Genomic DNA, 23,436 nt, shown 5'->3' on the forward strand with positions numbered 1-23,436 from the left:
CAGTTCCTGTAATTTTTTTATTTTTCAATACAGACTTGGGGATATCACAACAAAAGTGCAACATGATGCTCATGCCCAGCAAGTTATATCATGACCATGGGATTCATGCTTCCCATTCCCCATATGTCAAGTTTCTCAGTCCACGTGTGCCCATGAGAAGATGTTGTGTCGAGTCCAAAACCACATGATGGAAAGAAAGTGGATTGACAGTCACCCTGCTACTGGTACATCTCCTATTGGATCAGCTGTAGAACAGCATTGATGAAGGCCTTGGAACAGATTTCCTTCCATGTTAAGGACACTGCATTTGACAACCAAGTGAGTAAAATAAGATGCCAAGCTCCTTTAAAAAAAAAAAAATACGAACCATACACAGTGGGAACAAAGCCAAATGGAAGCACCTTGCATTACAACTCTATCGCTTCTGGAATAAAAGCAGCTGTGAAATATAAAAACCTGAACCCTGACACCAAAACTCTAGCTCTGAATTTTAGTGGGTTGATGCAGTGGCAAAGCATGTTGAATTCTAACCAGGTGAGTGTTCGGATGTAGGCTTAGTCACACTTCCCACATGTTGAACTCCAGGATCTTGGATGGCACAGTGGGGAGTTGTGATGGGGACAGGATGTGTGCGGGAGAATAACTTCTGACTACTGCTGTGCACTTTCTAGAATCCAGTTTCAGCGTGGCAATGACACAATCGGTGAGCAGGTTACCTGTTTTCTTTGTGCCCGATAACATTGGATACAGAATGGGAAAGGAGACAAGAAACAACACAAAAATATTTAATACAGCACTGATGTCCATTAACTTACATTGGAGTAAATGAAATGTCATGACAACTTAGGAAAAAACAATGTATTTAGTATTCTGTCAACCCTTTGTTCAAGCAAACTACAGATAATATGGAAATTATATTTTTATACTGATACGAAAAATTGAATATTGTAAAACAGCAAAACATTTTTTTATAACTGTGATATTTTGGGGAGGTGTTTTCTTTCTATCCCCCTTTGTGTTTCCTCCGGGGGCTCCGGTTTCCTCCCACAGTCCAAAGATGTGCAGGTTAGGTGGATTGGCCATGATAAATTGCCCTTAGTGTCCAAAATTGCTCTTAGTGTTGCGTGGGGTTACAGGGTTATGGGGATAGGGTGGAGGTGTTGACCTTGGGTAGGGTGCTCTTTCCAAGAGCCGGTGCAGACTCGATGGGCCGAATGGCCTCCTTCTGCACTGTAAATTCTATGATAATCTTTGATTAATCTAGGGCAAAGGTTCGGCACAACATCGTGGGCCGAAGGGCCTGTTCTGTGCTGTATTTTTCTATGTTCTATGTTCTATGTATTTTTAATCTCTCTACTAGTCTGCCTCTCTGCCTCAGCCAAGTAGCCAGTGGGGTTCTCCCAACCCGCTGTTAATACCTCTGCAGTCAGCTGTCAGGAGATTCCAGAAACCACTCCGGTGTTATCATCCTTCCAAGTTTCCTTCTCCCTGTTGAGTTGCCGCAGCGTCTGCTTGAATGGAGCAGCACTGCAATCTGTATTCACATCTGCTCCCTATTAACAACGGTGCCAACAATTTAAAAAGTATCCTTTAAATGACAGATCATTGATGATGTTACTTTGTAATAACATCTGTGAAACCATCAGGCGATTTTTGTCAGCATTATCAGTGGCAACTCCTGCAGGCTTTCCCTATTGTGTAATTGAATATAAATTATATATTGAAAATCTTACTGTCTCTATGCACTTTCTGTCTAAAAATTCACATTTCTCATCACATTTGCATGCATCAGAAATTTGTACTGCAGGAGAAATCCCTCTGCTTCTCTGCTTGTCAAAAGGTTGTAGCTTTTGAGCATAACCATTAAAATCGAACCAGTGATGGTTTGCATGCCCGTCTGTAAAATGGCGATTGAATATTTAATTTTCTTGCCTGCGGCATTCTAGCATTTCCATTTGAGTTTGATCAAAGAGAATTCTGGGCTACCGAGAAGGATGAGATAGCTGGGAGCTGCTTGATGACATGGAGCATGGCAGTAAACTTGATCTTCACCTCCTCTGATGTGCACATTTGTGGCAGCAGTCATTGGAGGCGGGTTAGGAGTTTATTCCAAGTCAGTATTCCCTTCTGTAATCTGGGGTTAGCTAACAGGATGGACTGGAGATTGAATATGGGATCTTCCTAATCTGTTCAGTGCTGCTTCTTGGGAAGGAACGTGGAGTTAAGGCCACAATCAAATCATCCATAGAATCCCTCCAGTGCAGAAAGAGGCCATTCGAATCTGCACTACCCCTCTGAAAGATCGCTCTACCTGGAACCACTCTCCTGCCATATTCCTGTAGCTCTGCACATTGATTATGGTCAATCCATTTAACCTGCACATCTTTAGACTGTGGGAGGAAACCCGAGCACCCGGAGGAAACCTGAGTTTTCCAGGATCTCAATTCTATTTTCATGTATGTTTCTTATTCCTGGTTTGAATTTCATGAACCTGAAGGTTTGGAAACAATTGCTGCCTCACTGGTGAATAGATGATAAAGCACAAGATGAAGATCTGATAGCTTCAGTAACTTGATATTGTCGCAATGATCTGACGTGCGTATGTATGATATCAATCTTTAATTTCAACAGCTGATCAATTATCTCTTGTACTGCTTTGAAAGAACTTGTAAAAAGCAAACCGAGGCACCGACTTAAGAGGGCTGCCATAGATACTTGGTTTTGCAAGTTGGCTAGTTTCTGGAAGTTTCCAATGTGAATTACAATAAAGAAATGACAGGACGACTTCCGGTGGTGACCGTTGTGTGAACGCCGCACACTGGATGGCTCCACACGTGGAGGTGTGGGTTTTGGAACTTTCTGCCCATTTGATGGGTGAGTTTTGGTGACAAATCATGAGGTGAGAAGAATGTGGTCGATTCTCCCCCAGTGTAGGTTGACGACAGGCTACCTGGCCCATTGGTAAGAGCCCTCTCCAGGAGTTGGAAGACCCTCATGGCATAGTAGCAGTGGGAAAGATGGTGGAGAGGATGGGTCATCGACGTCAAATGCCAATTTGCAGATGGAGCAGCTTATGAATTTCATCAAGGGGAATTCGGGCAACAGCGCAAGGAGATGACAGGGGACTGGTTAGTGACAATTGGGGGTGGGGTAGAATCTCTTTGTGGGTCCCTGGAGCGAGTGGAGAAATGGCTAGAGGCATAAGGAGCGATGATCAAGGAGGTGGAGAGGACAGTATCGGATCAGAGTGATCAAATCATCTCGGAGGCCAAGATGGCAGTGATTAGGGAGATGTGCAAGGTGCTGCGGGCAAGGGTAGGTGACCAGGAAAATTGGCCAAGGCAGCAGAACCTTCGTATTGTGGGGCTGCCAGAGGAAGTGGAAGGAACGAGTGCCACCTGCTACGTGCCGAGGATGTTCGGGAACTGGTAGATGAGAAGGTCTTCAAGAAGGCCCCTGAAGTGGATCGTGCCCACCAGTTCTTGAGACAGAAGCTGAGGGCGGGGGAGCCGCCTGGGGCTATGATTGTACGAATGCACAAATTCCAGGATAAGGAGAAGATCCTGAGGTGGGCCAAGGTGACTTGGGACTGTAGGTGGGAGGGGAATCGGGTTCGGATATACCAGGACATTGTGGCTGAACTGGCCAAAAGGCGGGAGGGTTTTAGCAGGGCCAAGGTGGCTCTCTTTTGAAACAAAGTTTGGTTCAGGGTGTTGTACACCGCCAAGTTGTCCGTGATGTTCCAGGGGAAGGAGCATTATTTTCGGACGAATGTCTTCGTCCAGGACCAAAGGCTGGGGGATGGATTGAGTTGTGTCTTTTCACGATTTGTCAAGGTTTTGTTAAATTGTATTATTAATAAGTTATGGATTTTGCTGATGATATGTTGATGATTTGCGTGTCTTGCTGGGACCAGGGTGGTGGGACTTTCCTGCCAATGATACTTGGGTAGGAAAAGGTAAGGGGGCGTTTTGAAAAGGTGGGGGGATGCTGTCGAGAGGTGGGGAGTGTGATGGGTCGACGAGGGGATTGGGTGGAGTAGAAAAAATGGGGGATGGGTGAAATGGGTGGCGGAGGTGAGGTCCTTTGGGCCTCGAGGTAGGAGTCAGTATGCTAGTGTGATATGCTAGTAAATGGAAGCAAAGTGGGGGAGGGGTCTGCGATGGTAGCTAGAGAAGAAAGATTGGCGGGGGGGGGGGGGGGGGGGGATTGGTGGGAGGGGAAGGGAGAGGGAGGGAGGGGATGGGTGACACAGTTTTTTAGTAAGTTGGAATTAGAGGAAAATGGAGGGTGCGGCCATTTTGTGTGGGCTCCAGTCGGTTGGGGAATGGATAATTGGATGGTGGTCAATGTATATGCACCCAATTGGGATGATGGGGACTTTATGAAACAGCTGTTAGCAAGCATCCCGCATCTGGATTCCCACATGTTAATAATAGGGGTGATTTTAATTGTGTGCTGGACCCAAGGGTGGACCGGTCGAAGCCCAAGTCGAGGACAGGGATGGCGAGGGAGTTAGAGACAGATAGGGAAGATGGATCCATAGAGGTTTAGGCATTTGGGTGAGAGGGAATACTCCCTTTTCTCCCATGTCCACTGGGTATACTCGAGAAATGATTTATTTGTAGTGGGGGACCACGTGTTGGTGGGGGAGGAGTATTTTTTTTAATGTATTTTTTCCAAACTTATTCAAACGGTTACAAAACATAAACAATCCAGGGACATACTCCCCACCATACAATTTTACAATTTGTACAGATTTTCAACCCCCACCCCCGAGACGAACAGCTCCTCAAACATGGCCACGAACATCCTCCACCTTGCCTCGAAGCCCTCCACTGAACCCCTCAGTTCATATTTAATCTTTTCCAGATGGAGAAAGTCTTAAAGGTCTCCTGGCAAGGCTGCCACCCCTGGCAGCATTGCTGACTGCCACTCCAACAAGACCCTTCGCCGGGCAAAGGTCACGAGATCGGCCTTCCTCCCCTCCATCAGCACCGATATCCTGAATATTGCCACCATTGGGTCTGGCCCAACTTCCTCTCCCACAATCTTTGTTTGTGTCGCAAACACTCCCACCTGGTATCTCGTCAACCTCTCACAGCCCCAGAACATATGTGCATGATTTGCTGATGCCCGCCCACACTTCTCGCACTCATCACCCACTCCCTGAAAGAACCCACTCATTTTTGCCTGAGGCATATGCACCCTGTATACCACCTTGAATTGTATCAGGCTCATCTTCGCACGCGAGGAGGTCACGTTTACCCTTTGTAGCGACTCGCTCCACATTCCCCAATTAATCTGCCCTCCCAGTTCCCCATCCCACTTCTCCTTATTCCTCACCACCTGCTCCCCTCCCTGCTCTCTCAGCCATCTATATATGTCTCTGATCCTGCCCTCCCTTTTCACGTCCGAGAGCAGCAGTAGGACATACCTCGGTAGCTTGGGGAACTCTTTCCAGACCTTCTGCGCAAAGTCCCTTACCTGCAAGTATCTAAACTCATTTCCTCTCGGGAGCACTACCCTCTCCTTCAGTTGCAAACCTCTCTTCCAGGTACAGATCTCTTACCATGACCAGCCCTACTTCTCTCTACTTCTTATACATGCGGTCTGTCTTCCCCGGCTCAAATTCATGGTTTTCACACAACAGCATTAACACCGACATCCCCATTATCCTAAAATGCCTCCTCCACTGGTTCCACACCTTCACTGTGGACTGCACGACTGGGAACCGGATGGAGGGGGGGGGGGGGGGGGGGCGGAGTATGAAGGTATAGCCATCTCAAACCATATGGTGCATTATGTGAGGCTGGAGTTAGAACGGGCACTGTGATGAATGGTTACTGTACTCTTTACACCATGTAGGTGATGCCCCTTTAAGACTGGTTTTGGAACCCTGGGGGACTCGCCTCCGGCTCTGCCCACCAGGGAGCCGTATATAAGGTGACGCCCTGTCGGCGGCACTCAGTAAGCACACGTCTCTGTAGCTGGCTAGCTCTCTGCTTATTAAAGCCTTCATTTACCATTCCACACTCTTGAGTTGTTATTGAGGGTACTACAGGCACAGAGACTGGGGTGGAGATTTGATTGAGGGTTATTGGCAGATAAACATTTGGTGATGAGGTGCAATTAGCTATAGTGGATTATGTAGAGTTGAATCAAAATGGCGAGGTCTCTGCAGACACATTCTGGGAGGTGCTGAAGGCAGTGGCCCAGGGGAAGAAGATTGCGATTAACGCCCGTAAAGATAAGGTTGAGAGGGAGGAGAAGGCGAGGCTACTGGAAGGTATTGTGGAGGTGGACCGTAGATATTCAGCGGCCCCGACGAGGGAGCTAGGGGCAGAACGGAAGGATTTGCAGGGGCAGTTCAATTGGTTGATGTGGGAAAGGCAGTGGGTCTGTTCCGTAGGGTGAGAGGGGCCCAGTACGAGCATGGTGAGAAGGCTAGTCAGCTGTTGGCACATCAGCTGTGGAGACCAGAAGCGGCATGGGAAATTGTGAAGGTGAGGGTGGGGTGGGGGTGAAGGGGGGGGCGGGGGTGGGGGGGGTGGGGGGGTGGCAGTGGAGAGCTAAAAAAAGATCAATAAGGTCTTTGAGGACTTCTACAGGGGGTTGTATAGTTTTGAGCCTGGGGCGGTGGAGACGGATATAGGGGGTTTCTTGGATGGGTTAGTGTTCCCAGAGGTAAGGGAGGATAGGTGACAGGCGCTGGGGAAGCCACTAAGGTTGCAGGAGATGTTGAGGGTGTGTGGTGGAAGCAGCCGGGGAAGGAGCCAGGACTGGACGGCTTCCTGGCCGAATTTTATAAACAGTTTATGGGGGAATTGGCTCTGCAGCTCGGAATGTGTTCAATGAGGCACTGGAGAGGGGGGAGCTGCCGGACACGTTAGAACAGACCTCTATTTCTTTGATTCCAAAGAAAGACGAGGACTCATTGGAATGTGGTTCATACAGGCCCATCTCATTATTAAATATGGATGTAAAGATTCTGGCCAATTTACTAGCCAGGTGATTAGAGGGGTGTGCCAGAGATAGTGGCAGAAGACCAGACAGGGTTTGTGAGGGGACGGCAGTTGTCCAGTAATGTTAGGAGGCTATTAAATGTGGTCATGACCCTGTCAGGCAGCAGGGTGTAGGAGATGATAGTAGCAATAGATGCAGAGAAGGCCTTCGATCATGTTGAATGGCGATATTTGTTTGAGACTCTGAGGAGACTTGGGTATGGGCCAACATTTGCGACATGGATACTATTGCTCTATGTTACCTCCAAGGCGAGTGTCCGAACAAATGGAGTGGAATTAAGATATTTTAAAGTTACATGGGGAATGAGGCAGGGGTGTCCACGGTCACCGTTACTGTTTGCACTGGTAATAGAGTTGTTACTGGTTGTGTTCTGGGCCTCGGAGGATTGTGAGGGGGCGCATAGGGTGTCATTATATGCAGAGGATTTGTTACTATATGTAGTGGATCCGTTGGGTAACATGGAAGCATTATGGCATCGGTGGGAAAGTTTGGGGTCTTCTCGGAGTACAAATTGAATGTAGGAAAGAGTGAGGTCTTCCCGGTGAATGAGTTGGAAAGGGACTCTGGTATTCCCTCCCTAAATCCCATTCCTGCACCTCCTTTCAGCCCCTCCTCAGACCTCTTTGATCAAGCTTTTGATCAGCCCTGCAAACATCATCATCTTTGACTTTGCATTGTTTGTTTTCTTTAAGTACTCATCTGTGAAGCAAAGTTTACAACATAAAAGATGCTATATAAATGCAAGGAGTTGTTGCGATTGTAATAGTATGTGGCTCCAAGGCTTTATGGTACTTATCCACAAATCTCAATATTTCAGCTCAAACCATATTGAGGGGGGGCATCTATTTTTTCTGAGAACTTGGCTAAATCGCTAGCTTGTAATGCAAAACGCAGCCAGCAGCACGGGTTCAATTCCCGTACCGGCCTCCCCGTACAGGCGCCGGAATGTGGTGATTAGGGACTTTTCACAGTCACTTCATTGAAGCCGACTTGTGACAATAAGTGATTATTATATTATTATTATTATATTGACTAATGCAGTATTGATAATATCTTCCAACCACAGCCAGTATGTAATTTAAAAAAGTGGACAATTGAAAGTAATTTATAGTCCTTTATCCCTGATTAATGTAACACGAGGATGTGAAGAGATGCATGTGATGTGAGTGTATTTGAACATATGGCTTAATATATAGAGGCCAGGAACACCACTAGTATACTGGAGAACATTGCCACTTTCATTCAGCAAATTATTTGGTGTGCCCTGATGTGTGAGCTCAAATACACACAAACAGTATTTCCGCTTAAGAAACGGCAGCTGATCCAGAGAAACCGAGAGGAAAATCTCAGTACTTTTGTATCTCCAGTAAGCTCGCTACTGACTGGATGTCCTCTTTTAATTCAAAATGGCCAATTGATCAATGAATAAAATATGTAATTTTACTCTTTAAACAGTTACCATCAAAACAATATAGTTTTATTTCTTTTTAACATGAGCTTTTTAAAATTCCCTACCCTTGAAATATATAAATATACAAAGTTGTCAGATCACAAAACCTTATTTTTGTAATGAGGGTGTTAGTTTTATTTGAGTAAGTTATAATTTAATCTTAGTCTGTACTTGCGCTGTACATAAATTCCTAAAGGCAAAGAATCCTGTGTTATTTAAAGCATTGCACTCCATGGAGTACCTGTGAGATCGATGACATAGAACAGGGAGAATCCCTTTCGGTTCCAAGAGATTGAGTGTGTAACATCCGCAAATACATTTAAATAACTATCAATCATCTTCTTCTTCGACGATCACTCACTAACGAGTATAATTGCCCATCTAAGAAACTCCGTGTTAGTGGTCATGGGTTCTGTGGGGGGTTCTTGCATGGCTAATGAGTCAGATTCTAGAGCCACATCTTCGACCACTTGGCCAGTGTTTCCAGGAGGTGGAATCGGTCCTTGGACTCTAGATCACGGGCTCCGTTTATGGGCCTCCTCTTGCCGTTGAGTGTCCTCGGAAGAATTGGTGTACCTTCAATCAGGAAGTTCCTCCAGTAGTCTCTTCTGAGCAAGGTACCCAGGAGGTTGACATTGATGTTGCATTTCGTGAGCTAAGCTTTCAGGATGTCTTTAAAGGGTGCCTTTAATATCAATATATTATTCCTGAAAAAAATGAAATTGAATTGAAAGTAATTGACAAAGGAAAACCTCCTCATTGTCCCAGCATGCTGTTACTTTCTAGCATTTAGTCATCTTTATCTAACACTATTATTGGAGCTTCTGAAAAGTGTTATCGATGACCTAGTCGACAATTGAATTTAAGCTCTGAGAGATCAGACAGAAACCTGAGCACTTTTACACATTCTAATTAAACATACAAATGACTTGAAGTACTTCCCAAACAGTACTGAAACCCTGGAACTAAGACTTTTAAGAAAATGCATTGGCCTTTTTTATGTGTGTGTGTGTGTGTGGTTGTGCATAAATATGGATCTCTGGCACTGAGACAGAGCTGATCATGTAACAATGATCCATGTGTATGTAACTTTCAGTTGCTATTTGGGTGCAAACAGTTCAGCGTTAGGATTTCATTATTACACTTTAACTTTACTATATTGATGTGTGCTCTGATGAAAGACATCTTTATAGTTTTCTCCAATTAGATGTGGAAGGGGAGGGGCAAGGGAGAAAAGAATAGCGGGAGCCCTTGCAGACCATTTCCCTTATTTTGTTCTCCACCAGCACCATACCTTCATGGCATGGCACATCAGGAATCTCCTGAAATAACTTGAAATATATCAACAGGTATTCGTGACTTTGAGTACCCAATTCATTTTTCCAATTAAGAGGCAATTTACCATAGCCAATCCACCTACCCTGCACATCTTTTGGGTTGTGGGGGCAAAACCCACGCAAACGCGGGGAGAATGTGCAAACTCCACATGGACAGTGACCCAGAGCCGGGATTGAACCTAGGACCTCGGCGCCATGAGGCTGCAGTGCTACCCACTGCGCTACCTGTTGTGTTATGTAATTTGGAATAACACAAGCTGCCACGTGATGCAGTTTTGAATAAAAGATGCTCCAGACTTTGAAGTGAGTTCAATGTGTTTTATTGAACTATTAGCACAGTTCTCAATGAGTTTGACTCTGCTAATCTAACTGTAGTAACTCAGTCTAACTGAACCAGCCTTGCTGTAAGCTACGTGCTGGGGTGTGATGCTGAGGATACACCCTGTCTCACTCTTTAGATGTTGGTCTGTGGAAAGAGGCAGGGTGTGAGTGCCTCATCGCTTTTATAGTGAGATCCCACCCCTGAGTGTCCTGACTGCTCGTTGGTCATGTCCTATTCTATGTGTTCATTAGCTGCATGTTTGCATATCATGACATCTCTCCTTTTTTTAAATGTTTTGTTGGCGTATGTGAATGTATTCACATGTGAACGAGTCTGTCTAATGTGACTGACGGAGGACAACAGAACAGAGCAAACAAAACAAACGTTCACAAGTCCAGTCTCTGAGGCTTGCGTCTGATCCTGGTCGACAACCGGAGAGGTGGCGGAGGGGATGACGGCGCCTTGACAGGCGGGATGGAAGCCTGACTGGTGGCCTCGTGGTGCGAGGTATCAGGAAGTGGCAATCCAACATATGGAAATGGAGGAGAAAGTGGTTGCGGGTAGGCAACGTTGCGCAGTGCCAGTTGATTCCTTCGCACGATGGAGCCATCAGCCATATGTACAACATAAGAGCGGGGCGCGGCGTGTCGAATAACGACAGCCGGGGCAGACCACCCACCATCCGATATCTTGATCCTGACAGTGTCTGCCGGGGATAGCATGGCCAGATCGGTGGCATGGGCATCATAGCCCTGCTTTTGACAGTCTCTGAGCTGCTACATCTTCTGCAGCACCGGGTGGTGATCCAGGTTGGGCAGGTGTATGGTTGGAAGCATCGTCCGCAGATCCCTGTTCATCAGGAGTTGAGCCGGTGTCGTATCAGTGGACAATGGAGTTGCCCTGTACGCGAGCAGTGCAAGGTGTATGTCGGAAGCAGGGTCCGCGGCCTTGCAGATGAGCTGTTTCACAATGTGCACCCGTTTCTCGACCTTTCCATTGGACTGCGGATAGTGCGGACTGGAGGTGACATGCCTGAAATTGTAGCTCTTGGCAAACGTGGACCATTCTCGACTGTTACAGCACGGGCCATTGTCGCTCATGACGGTGATTGGGATGACATGCCGTGGGAATGTCTCTTTACACGCTTTGATGACGGTCTGAGAGGTGAGGTCCGGGAGCTTCAGCACCTCAGGATAGTTCAAAAAGTAATCGATGATTAAGATATAGTCGCGACCAAATAGTCGCGACCAATCACGTGGAATAGGTTAATGCCAACCTTGGACCACGGAGAGGTCACTGTGTCATGCTGATTCAGCATCTCCTTGCTCTGCGCTGGCTGGAACTGCTGACAGGCAGCACAGTTCAGGACCGTGTTCGGGATGTCCTGGCTGATGCCGGCCCAGTAGACAGCTTGCTGGGCTCTGTGTCTGCACTTCTCAATGCCCAGATGTCCCTCATGAATCTGGCGCAATACCAAGCTCTGAAGACTGAGCGGAATGACAATACTGTCCAGCTTGAGGAGGATGCCATGAATCACCATCAGGTCATCCTTTACATTGTAAAATTGTGGACACTGCCCTTTCTGCCAGCCATTGATGGGGTTGTGGATGACGCGCTGCAAGAGGGGGTCTTTGGCTGTCTCATCACGGATGAGAACTACCTTCTCATCTGTCACTGGGAGAGTGCTCACACACAGCTGCACCTGCGATCCGATGTGCTGGATGATCTCCAGCGGCTTACTGGGCGAGGTGACGGAGCTGGACAATGCATCAGCGTTGATGAGCTCCTTGCCAGGTGTGTACACCAAGTTGAAGTCATACCTCTTAAGTTTAAGCAGGATTCTCTGCAACCGAGGCGTCATGTCGTTCAGGTCCTTGTGGATGATGTGGACCAGAGGCCTATGATCCGTCTCGACAGTGAATGTCGGCAGGCTGTAGACATAATCATGGAATTTGAGGATGCCGGTGAGAAGACCCAAGCACTCTTTCTCAATCTGTGCATACCTGGCTTCAGTGGGCGTCATCGCCCTTGATGCGTAGGCTATTGGTGCCCAGGATGATGTGTCATCTCGTTGAAGCAACACCGCACCGATGCCATCCTGACTCGCATCTGTGGATATTTTTGTCTCCCGGCGAGGCGATGGAGCGGGACAATGCATCAGCGTTGATGAGCTCCTTGCCAGGTGTGTACACGAAGTTGAAGTCATACCTCCTAAGTTTAAGCAGGATTCTCTGCAACCGAGGCGTCATGTCGTTCAGGCCGTTGTAGCCACCTGGGATGGCCACTTCCCGACTTAAAATGGAGAACTGCAAAGACTAAAGGGAAATTCAGCCAACACAGGCAAAGACTAGCAAGTGCAGAAATCATGTGTATTGAAACTTGCAAAAACCAGACAGCACAGAAACCAGCAGCCATCTGCATAGTAATGAGCAATTCCAAGGCACAATCGCAACACTTAAGGTGAACAACTCCAGTATTGGAGAAATCGATCCAAATGATCGGAATGCAGTCCAATCATTTGGAACCAGGTACGGTGTCTGCCCCGAAGGGCGGGAAGCCCCTGGGGACTATAAAGTAAAGCCCCCAAGTTCAAATCATCCTTCTTTGGCAGGGTCACTCAGCAACTTGAATCAACCCGTGAGAGTGACCTGTCTAAGCTGCCGCACCAACCAAGTAAGTCTCCAGTGAACGCTCGCTACGAGATAGGCGCTCCTAGCTACCAGTCCATACCAGCTTTTGAATCCTGCAGACTCAGGACCTGAATGAAAGACCATTTGTTCCCCAGACCTTGTGGGCCAATTCCGAAACCCTGTCTCTCTCTGTAGATGTTGGTCTGTGGAAAGAGGCGGGGTGTGAGTGCCTCATCCCTTTTATAGTGAGATCCCACCCCTGAGTGTCCTGACTGTTCATTGGTCGTGTCCTATTCTATGTGTTCATTAGCTGCATGTTTGCATATCATGACACCACCGTGCTGCCCTGTTAAATGATTGTTGAAGGGGACCCTCAGGTAACTCATATCTAGGGGGAGGCAGACTCTGTTTTGTGCTTGCAGAGAAATATTCTCAATTTAATTTATTTGACCGGAAGCCCTGAGCAATTGACTGACCCACTGCTCCAAACCTGTATTTTATTTTCCCCTATCTCCTTCCTTGAAATAATATACAAATTCATATGGATTGTCACTTACATCTTGGCTGCAGATAAGGAGTTGTGATCAGAGACAATGCATCTGCTAAGCACTAACATAAAAGGTCTGTGGGATTGTTAGATACATTACAGCATTTCTGGGATTTCCAAGATAACTGGGCTGATAAGGGGATGGTAGCACTCGCACTGGACAAGCATTAAGCAATGACTGTCTTTGACAGAAGAGCCTTACCACCAACACCCCCCCCACCCCTGCTTGTAATTCAATGACACTGCCATTGCTGAATTCCTCCACCATTAATGCCTAAATTTAGTTTATCCAATTTTTTTTTCCAATTAAGGGGCAATTATTTTGTATGGCCAATCCACCTAAACTGCACATCTTTGGGTTGTGGGGGTGAAACCCACGCAGACATGGAGAGAATGTGCAAATTCCACACAGGCAGTGAACCCAGGTTGCTAACCAGTGCTCCAATGTGCCACCCATAATGCCCTGGGAGTTGCCATTGACCCAGTAACACAATTGGATAAGTCACAAAAATGCCATAGTTACTAGTAGCCGACCAGCGACTGGGTGATCTACAGTGAGCTTCTCACACTCTGTATCTTTAGATTCTCTCCACCACCTAAATAGCACAAGTTTGCAATGTGATGAAATATCATTGCCTGGATGGGTGCAGCTGCAACAAGATTCAAGCAGGTTGATGCTATCCAGGATAAAGCAAACTGTTTGATCAGCACCTCAGCCACAGGTCTAAACATTCAACTGCCTTCATTGTGGTTGCATTGTATACCATATAGGATGACCTCTAGCACCTCACCAGCTTCTGCAGCACCTCACAAACCAGTGATAACCATCACCAAGAAGAACAAGGGTAGAAAATGCATGGGAACATAATCCGCTCCAATATCTCCTCAATAACACCATCCGACTTCAAAAAATGACTAATGTTTTACTGTTCCTTCAATGTTGCTGGTAAATAATTCTGGAGCTAGTTACCTAGTAGGAAGGCTTTCACCACATGGACTAAAGAAGCTCTAGATGGAGGCCCTCCACCACCTCAAGGGCCACTAAGGAAGGGAAATGAATGCTGTCTTTCCCAGTAATGTTCTTGCCTCATTTCTAGGTGGCTTTATCAATGTGAATTTTCCCATCTCCCTTGCAAGTCATTTAAAAAAAAAACATTTTATTAAAGCATTTGTAAATTTTTAACAACAATTTCAAGAGAAAAAACAACAAAGTAAATAACACCCCCCCATCCCCCCAACCAACAACCACACCCAGCCAACATGGCTTACGTACACAGTTCCCCAGTCCCCCTCCTCCACTTATTAATCCCGCCTCAACCATCCCTCCCTCCTCACCCCCCCCCCCCCCCCCCACCTTTTTGTATCTGCCGTCAGCTTAATTTTCCCCAAAGGAGTCGACAAACGGCTGCCACCTCCGTGTGAACCCTAACCTCTTAGGGCGAAATTGATCTTCTCAAGCCTGAGAAACCCGGCCATGTCTCTGACCCTTACCCTGATTTTGGGGACTCCGGGTCCCTCCACGCCAATAAGATCTGTCTCGGCTACCAGGGAGGTAGGTCAAAACATCAGCCTCTCTCACCCCCTGGACTCCCGGATCTTCCGACACACCAAAAACCGCCACCTCTGGGCTCGGAACCACCCGTACCTTCAATACCGTGGACATGACGTCGGCAAATCCTTGCCAGAAATCTTCTAAGCTTCGGACATGCCCAAAACATGTGGCCCTGATTCACGGGCCCTTCCGCTCACTACCCACACCTATCCTCCACCCCTTCAAAAAACCCGCTCATGCGGGCTACAGTCATATGTGCCCTGTGGACCACCTTGAGTTGTATCAGGCTAAGCCTGGCACGCGACAAGGACGCGTTAACCGTACTCAAAGCATCCTCCCACAATCCCGCCTCTAATTCCCTGCCCAACTCTTCCTCCCATTTTCGCTTTACCTCCCCTATTGGGGTTCCCTCCCATTCTATGAGTTCTTTATAAATTGCCGAGACCTTCCCCTCTCCCACTCCCGTTTTCAAAACCACCTTGTCCTGTATCCCCTGGGTGGTAGGAGCGGAAAGTCCCTCACCTGCAGATAGCGGAACCCATTCTCACCGACAGCTCAAGCTCCTCCTCCAAGTCCTCCAAGCACGGAAAGCTGCCGTCAACAAACAGGTCCCCAAACTGCTCGATCCCTGCTCATTGCCACCTCCGGAACCCCCATCCAGACCCCCCGGCACAAACTGGTGATTGCCACAAATTGGAGCCCATACCGATGCTCCCTCCACTCCCATGTGCTTCCGCCACTGTCCCCACACCCTCAAAGCCGCACCACCACTGTGGAGTACCGAGCCGGCGCGAACAGCAGAGGTGCTGTTACCAGTGCCCCAAAACTTTTGCCCCTACACGATGCCGCCTCCACCCGCTCCCACACGGACCCCTCCCCCACTACCCACATCCTGATCATTGCTATGTTTGCCGCCGAATAGTAGTTCATGAAATTCGGTCGGGCAAGTCCCCCCGCCCCCCCTCCCTTGGCCTCGCTCCAGCAGCACCTTCTTTACCCGCGGGGTTTTACCCGCCCATACAAACCCAGAGATCACCGCATTCACCCTCTTTAAAAAAAGCCTTCGGGACAAAAATAGGCAGGCACTGAACTACAAACAAAAATCTCGGGAGAGTCGTCATCTTTACCGCCTGCACCCTTCACACCAGTGACAATGGGAGTATATCCCACCTTCGATTGTCCTCCTTCATCTGCTCCACTAACCGAGCCAAATTCAGCTTGTGGAGCTGCTCCCACTCGCGCGCCACCTTGATTCCCAAATACCAGAAACTCCCTCCTACCACCTTGAACGGCACCCCTCCCCCCCTCCCCATATCCTCTCCTGCCCCCTCGCCTCAATCGCAAAGACCTCTCTTTTGCACATATTCAATTTATACCCCGAGAACCAGCCACATTCCCCTAGGATCCCCATAATCTCACCAATCCCCCCCCCCCCCCCCCCCAGCGGATCATAAATATATAAAAGTAGGTCGTCTGCATATAACGAGACCCTGTGCTTCCCCCCCCCCCCCCACCGGTAATCCCCCCGCACTATCCCCTGCCAGCCCTTGGACGCTCTCAGCTCCACCGCCAGTGGCTCTATGGCCAAGGCAAACAACAGTGGGGAGAATGAACATCCCTGCCTCGTCCCTCGGTGCAGCCTAAAATAATCCGAGCTCATCCGCACGCACGCCACCGGTGCCTGGTACAGCAGCCGGATCCAGTCCACAAAACCCTGCCCAAACTCAAACCGCCACAGGACCTCCCACAGGTACTCGCACTCCACCTGATCAAAGGCCTTCTCCACATCCATGGCCTCCCTTCCCTCGGAGGACATCATAATCACGTTTAGCAGCCTTCTGATGTTGGTCGTTAGCTGCCTCCCTTTCATAAATCCCGTCTGGTCCTTCCCAATCACCACTGGCACACAATCCTCTATTCTCGAGATCTAATTTGGCGTCTACATTTAGAAGGGAGATTGGCCTGTATGACCCGCATTTTTCCGGGTCTTTATCTCACTTCAGGATAAGAGAGATCGAGGCCTGTGACATCGTTGGGGGGAGTACCCCTCGCTCCCTAGCCTCATTAAGCACCCTTACCAGCAAGGGCCCCAGCACCCCTGAAAACCTTTTATAAAACACCACCGGGTACCCATCCGGCTCCAGGCCCTTGCCCGACTGTATAGCCTCCACCCCTTGCCTACTTGGAACAGCCCAATCGGGGCCCATGTGCTTTCCACCAGCTCTTCTTCCACCCTCGGAAACTCCAGTTCTTCCAAAAACTGCCTCATCCCTTCCACTCCAGCTGGGGGTTCCGACTCGTACAGTCTACTTTAAAATTCCCTAAACTCTCCGTTCACCCCCACTGCGTCCAAGATCGTGTTTCCCCCCCCTCTATCCTTCACTCACCCTATCTCCCTAGTCGCCTCCCGTTTCCTGGGCTGGTGTGCCAACATCCTACTGGCCTTCTCCCCATATTCACACACCGCCCACTCGCCTTTCTCAACTACCCCACCTCCCTCCCTGTCGATAAGAACCCAAACTCCATCTACAGCTTCTGCCACTCCTTCAACAACCCTGCCTCTGGGGCCTCCGAGCACCTCCTGTCTACCTGAAGAATCTCCTGAACTAGTCTATCCGTCTCCACCTGCTCAACCTTCTCCCTTTGTGCCCCTATCGAGATAAGCTCCCCTCTCACCACTACCTTCAACGTCTCCCATACCATGGTTGCCAAAACCTTCCCCGTATCGTTTATCTCCACATATCTCTGAATGGTCTCCCTCACCCACACACACACCTCCTCCTCCGCTAATAGGGCAACATCGAATCTCCAGTCCGGCACTGCCCCCCCTCCTGTCACCACTCAGTTTGGGGCATGATCCAACACTACTATCGCCGAGTACTCGGCATCCACCACCCCCGCCAACAGGGTCTTATCCATGATGAAAAAGGCAATCCGGGAGTACACTTTGTGTTCAGGGGGAAAAAAAGAAAACTCTTTTGATCTCGACTGCCTAAACCTCCCCGATCTACCCCTCCCATCTGTTCCATAAACCCCTTTAGTTCCTTTGCAGCCGCTGACACCCTCCCTGTCCTTGAACTCGACCGATCCAGCCTTGGATCTATAACCGTGTTAGGGGCTGGTTTAGCTAAAACAGCTGGGCTAAACAGCTGGCTTGTAATGCAGAACAAGACAAGCAGCGTGGGTTCAATTCCTGTACCAGCCTCCCCGAACAGGTGCCGGAATGTGGCGACTAGGGGCTTTTCAAGGTAACTTCATTGAAGCCTACTTGTGACAATAAGCGATTATTATTATTAAGTCCCCCCCCCATAATCAGTTGATGCAAGTCCAGGTCAGGGACCTTCCCCAATACCCGCCTCATAAACTCTACATCATCCCAGTTCGGTGCATAAATGTTCACCAGCACCACCGGCATTCCCTCCACTTCCCGCTCACCATAATGTATCTGCCCCCCCGAGTCCTCCACTATGCTTCCCACTTCAAACGCCATGCGCTTATTAATCAGAATCGCCACTCCCCTTGTCTTAGAATCTAGCGCCAAATGGAATGCCTGCCCTACCCACCACTTCCTCAGCTTAGTCTGATCCACCACCCTCAGGTGTGTCTCCTGTATCATTGTAAGAAGTCTTACAGCACCAGGTTAAAGTCCAACAGGTTTGTTTCGATGTCACTAGCTTTCGGAGCGCTGCTCCTTCCTCAGGTGAATGAAGAGGTATGTTCCAGAAACACATATATTGACAAATTCAAAGATGCCCGACAATGCTTGGAATGCGAGCATTAGCAGGTGATTAAATCTTTACAGATCCAGAGATGGGGTAACCCCAGGTTAAAGAGGTGTGAATTGTGTCAAGCCAGGACAGTTGGTAGGATTTTGCAGGCCAGATGGTGGGCCTTCAGAACAGTGACCACGACACCACACAACCCTGCCATGGCAATCTCTGCAAGACGTGCCAGATCATCGACATGGATACCACCATTACACGTGAGAACACCACCCACCAGGTACACGGTACATACTCGTGCGACTCGGCCAACGTTGTCTACCTCATACGCTGCAGGAAAGGATGTCCCGAAGCGTGGTACATTGGCGAGACCATGCAGACGCTGCGACAACGAATGAACGGACATCGCGCGACAATCACCAGGTAGGAATGTTCCCTTCCAGTCGGGGAACACTTCAGCAGTCAAGGGCATTCAGCCTCTGATCTCCGGGTAAGCGTTCTCCAAGGCGGCCTTCAGGCCGCGCAACAACGCAGAATCGCCGAGCAGAAGCTTATAGCCAAGTTCCGCACACATGAGTGCGGCCTCAACCGGGACCTGGGATTCATGTCGCATTACATTCATCCCCCACCATCTGGCCTGCGAAATCCTACCAACTGTCCTGGCTTGACACAATTCACACCTCTTTAACCTGGGGTTACCCCATCTCTGGATCTGTAAAGGTTTAATCACCTGCCAATGGTCACATTCCAAGCATTGTCTGGCATCTTTGATTCTGTCTATATATATATGTTTCTGGAACATACCTCTTCATTCACCTGAGGAAGGAGCAGCGCTCCGAAAGCTCGTGACATCGAAACAAACCTGTTGGACTTTAACCTGGTGTTGTAAGACTTCTTACTGTGCTCACCCCAGTCCAACTCCGGCATCTCCCCATCCTGTATCATTGCCACATCCACCTTTAAGCTTTTAAGATGCACGAACATGTGGGCCCTCTTCACTGGCCCATTCAGCCCTCTCAGATTAGAACATAGAACATACAGTGCAGAAGGAGGCCATTCAGCCCATCGAGTATGCACCGACCCCACTTTAGCCCTCATTTCCAGCCTATCCCCGTAACCCAATCCTCCTAACCTTTCTGATCATTAAGGGCAATTTATCATGGCCAATCCACCTAACCTGCACGTCTTTGGACTGTGGGAGGAAACCGGAGCACCCGGAGGAAACCCACGCAGACACGGGGAGAACGTGCAGACTCCGCATAGACAGTGACCCAACCGGGAATCGAACCTGGGACCCTGGTGCTGTGAAGCCACAGTGCTATCCCCTTGTGCTGCTCATTCCATGTGATCAGCCTTGTTGGAGGGCACCCCGCCCTCCCCTCCCCCTGCCGATCAACCATAGCCTTTCCTAGGCCAGCCCCCAGCCCGTGTCTCACGCCTCTTCAAGCACCCACCATTATCGAACCCTGCCCTGTCGCCTTTCGTCAGTCCCTTCCCTGTCAGCAGACTTCAACCCCCATTAACCAGCTTATCACCTACTTGCCCCCCACTGCGCTTTCGTGCGCTATCTTGCCAGATAGCCTGGTAGTCCCTGTCCATGGCGCCAAGCATCCTACTCCCCATTGATTCCACTAACCGCCCCCCCCCCCCGCTCGACCATCCTCACTGTACAAACTTTACAATCCCCGACAAACAAAAAGAAAAAGCAACCCACAATCTCCCATCAAGAACAATACAAGCCCAGAAACAGAACAAAGCAATGGCCCCAAACATAGTGCAAAAGTGGTTCATACAAACCAGAAGAAAACCAAAATACAAAATATAAATACTTCCTCCAGAGTTCATTGTCTGCCTTATCCTGCCAGTCCATTGTCTCTGATAAAGTTCATGGCATCTTCTGATGATCCAAAGTAGCGTTCTTGGCTCTCATACGTTACCCACAGACATACCGAATTTCACCTCCTTCTTAAAGAGCGCCGACTTAACTTTGTTGAAGCTCACCCACCTTTTGGCCAGCTCCACACCCAGGCCCTGGTAGACAGGCAGCTCGCTGCCTTCCCATGTACAGCGCCTCGTCTGGCCCACCTCAAAAACTGTTCCTTATCCAGGAACCGGTACATTCGGCGGCTCGTTTCTCTGCGGCTTCCGCATAAGCACCCTGTGCGCCCGGTCCACCTCCGGCCCGAGCAAACGCACCTTCATTCAGCAGCTTCTCGAATATTCGTGCTACATTTGCACCGGGGTCCGCCCCCTCACTGCCCTCCGGCAGGCCCACGATCCTCAAATTCTGCCTGCGTGACCTATTCTGCAGGTCCTCCACTTTGTCCTGCAGCCTCTTCTCATGATCTCTCACCAACCCCATCTCCGAAGCCATCGAAGCGAGCTGCTCATCGTGCTCTCCCACCGCCTCCTCAATCTTCCGAATTGCCTGGCCCTGGGCCTCTAACCTCATTTCCATGCGGTCGATCCTCACCTTTATAGGATCCACCACCCTGGCCAGGTCTTCCATGTTCGCCCTCGGTTCCTTATATAGTAGCTTTACCCAGTCCACAAATCGTGATCCAATCCCAAACCGCTCCAGAACTGCCATCAAGTACCCCCATTGTACCCGGTCAAATGCTTTCTCGGCGTCCAGTGCCACAACCACCTCTGTTTCCTTTCTCTCCGCCGGTGCCATAACCACGTTCAATACCCTCCTAATGTTCAGGGTAAGAACTGATGAAAGAGCTGCCTCCCTCTCACAAACCCTGTCTGATCACCTTCGGGAGGCAGTCCTCCTGCCTACCTGCCAGTATCTTTGCCAATATCTTTCCGTCCACGTTTAAAAGTGATATGGGCCGATACGACCCACACTCCGTCGGACCGTTATCTTTTTTAAGCAAAAGCAAAATCGATGCCTGCCCCAAAGTTTGTGGCAATACCCCCTTCCCTATCCCCTCCTCAAACATCCCCACCATCAGGGGTGCCAGCTTATCATTGAATTTTTTATAATATTCCACCAGAAACCCATCCGGCCCTGCCATCTTCCCCGACTGCATCCTCCCAATCGCATCCTTTATCTCCTGCTCCACTATCGCTCTTTCTAATGTAGCCCTGCCTCCCTCCCCCTAACCTCGGGTACTCCAACCCATCTAGAAATTCCTGCATCTCCCGGTTCCCCCTAGGGGACCTTTACAACCTCTCATAGAATTCCTCAAAGACCTTGTTAATCTGATCTGGAGCCACCACCAACTTCCCTATCCTGTCCCGCACCTGAACAATTTCCCTTGTCGCCGTCTCCCTCCGAAGCTGACCCGCTAACCTACACCCTGCCAACTTACATCCCGCCTTCTGTCCATGCTGGTAAACTGCACCCTTTGCTTGCCTCAATTGGCACAATGCCTTCCTGGTAGATTGTCGGTCAAAGCTTGCCTGTAGTACCTTCCTCTTTTCCAACTTCGCTGGGTCCCCAACTTCTGCATAACTCCTATCTACCTCCAGCATCTCATCTATTACCCTCTTGATGCTCCGACCTCTCCTCTTTGTCCACCCAAGCCTCCCCCACCCCCCGCTATCAGTTCGTGTGAGTCCAAGTTGGGCATGGCCCCACACACCGTCCAAATTGGGACCATATATACTTCCCAGTGCCACTAGCCTCCCCTCCAATGCCCCTGTCACAATCACATATCTACCCCCCTGATTTTCAACCATCTTTTCCATCTGGAACCGTACCCTTTTGCTGACCATTACCGCTACCCCTCAAGCCCTTCCGTCAAATCCAGAATAAAACACCTGGTATAACCCAGGCCTTTTTAAGTCTCACCTGATCCTTCACCCTCAAGTGAGTCTCCTGCAGCATTGCTACATCGGTCCTCAAACTTTTAATATGCGCAAGCACCCTTGACCTCTTGATTGATTGGACCTCCCAACCCCCTCACGTTCCATGTGACTATCCTAAGTGGAGGTCTCTCACCCCCCCCTTCTTATCCACCATCATAATACCACCGTCCCCTGCCCCATGAGCCTGACCCGCCCCTATCCATTATTAACATTGAACCCCCCCTCCTCCCTCCCCTCCCAGAATCCCCCCTGCACTTCCTCTTGAAAAAACCTCACCCGGTATCGATCCCTTCCCCCCCCTTGCTCACTGAGGCAGAGTTTAAGAGCAAGGACGTTATGCTGGAACTATAGAATTTGTTGGTTAGGCCAGAGCTAGAGTATTGTGTGCAGTTCTGAAATCCATATTATAGGCGGGATGTGATAGCATTGGAAAGGGTGCTGAGGAAATTTACCAGGACATTGCCTGGAATGGAGAGTTTGAGTTATGAAGAGAGATTGGATAGACTAGAGGTGTGGTGGTATGTATTAGGGGTAATACGGTACACCACGTGCCGACAGGCTATTGGTGGAGGGATGCCAGGTCCTGATAGGATCTGCCACCTACTGGACTCCACCCAGAAATGCTGGTATAAGAACCCAGTTTTTCCCTCCATTTCCCTCAGCAGTTGCATTCTGTAACCACGCTGCTGGGGATAAAGTTCTGCTTAATAAAGCCTTCAATTGACATTACCTCAACCTGCCTCGCGTCATATTGACGGTGCTACAAGAGGAAACTGAAGGGAGACACGATGAGATGTATAAAATTATGAGTGGCATAGATAGAGTAGACAGGAAGAAACGCTCTCCCTAACATACCTCCTTTGCAGGGACCCTGTGAACTTTTCATGTCCCCAGTTTCTATCCTCGCAGATTTATATTGATGTTGGTCACTAAACTTTGCTTTATGAACCAATTCAAAATCATCAGCTATTTCTGTGATCTTTCCAGCCGTTTTATCTCTCTGCTTTTCCACATGAGTTCTCACTACTGCG

General features: G+C 48.9%; 1 protein-coding gene across 3 annotated transcripts in view; it reads left to right on the top strand.

Annotated features, from left to right (window-relative positions):
* The first annotated feature begins 362 nt into the window (after positions 1–362).
* Positions 363–23,436, top strand: part of gareml (GRB2 associated, regulator of MAPK1-like) — a 312,284-nt gene continuing 289,210 nt past the window's right edge. For all 3 annotated transcript variants that reach the window (XM_072498983.1, XM_072498985.1, XM_072498986.1), the window contains exon 1: positions 363–534. The gene's annotated coding sequence lies outside the window, so the exon portion shown is untranslated. The remainder of the gene's footprint in view (positions 535–23,436) is intronic.

Source organism: Scyliorhinus torazame, chromosome 4 (assembly GCF_047496885.1).
Source record: "Scyliorhinus torazame isolate Kashiwa2021f chromosome 4, sScyTor2.1, whole genome shotgun sequence".
Classification (NCBI taxonomy): Eukaryota; Metazoa; Chordata; class Chondrichthyes; order Carcharhiniformes; family Scyliorhinidae; genus Scyliorhinus; species Scyliorhinus torazame.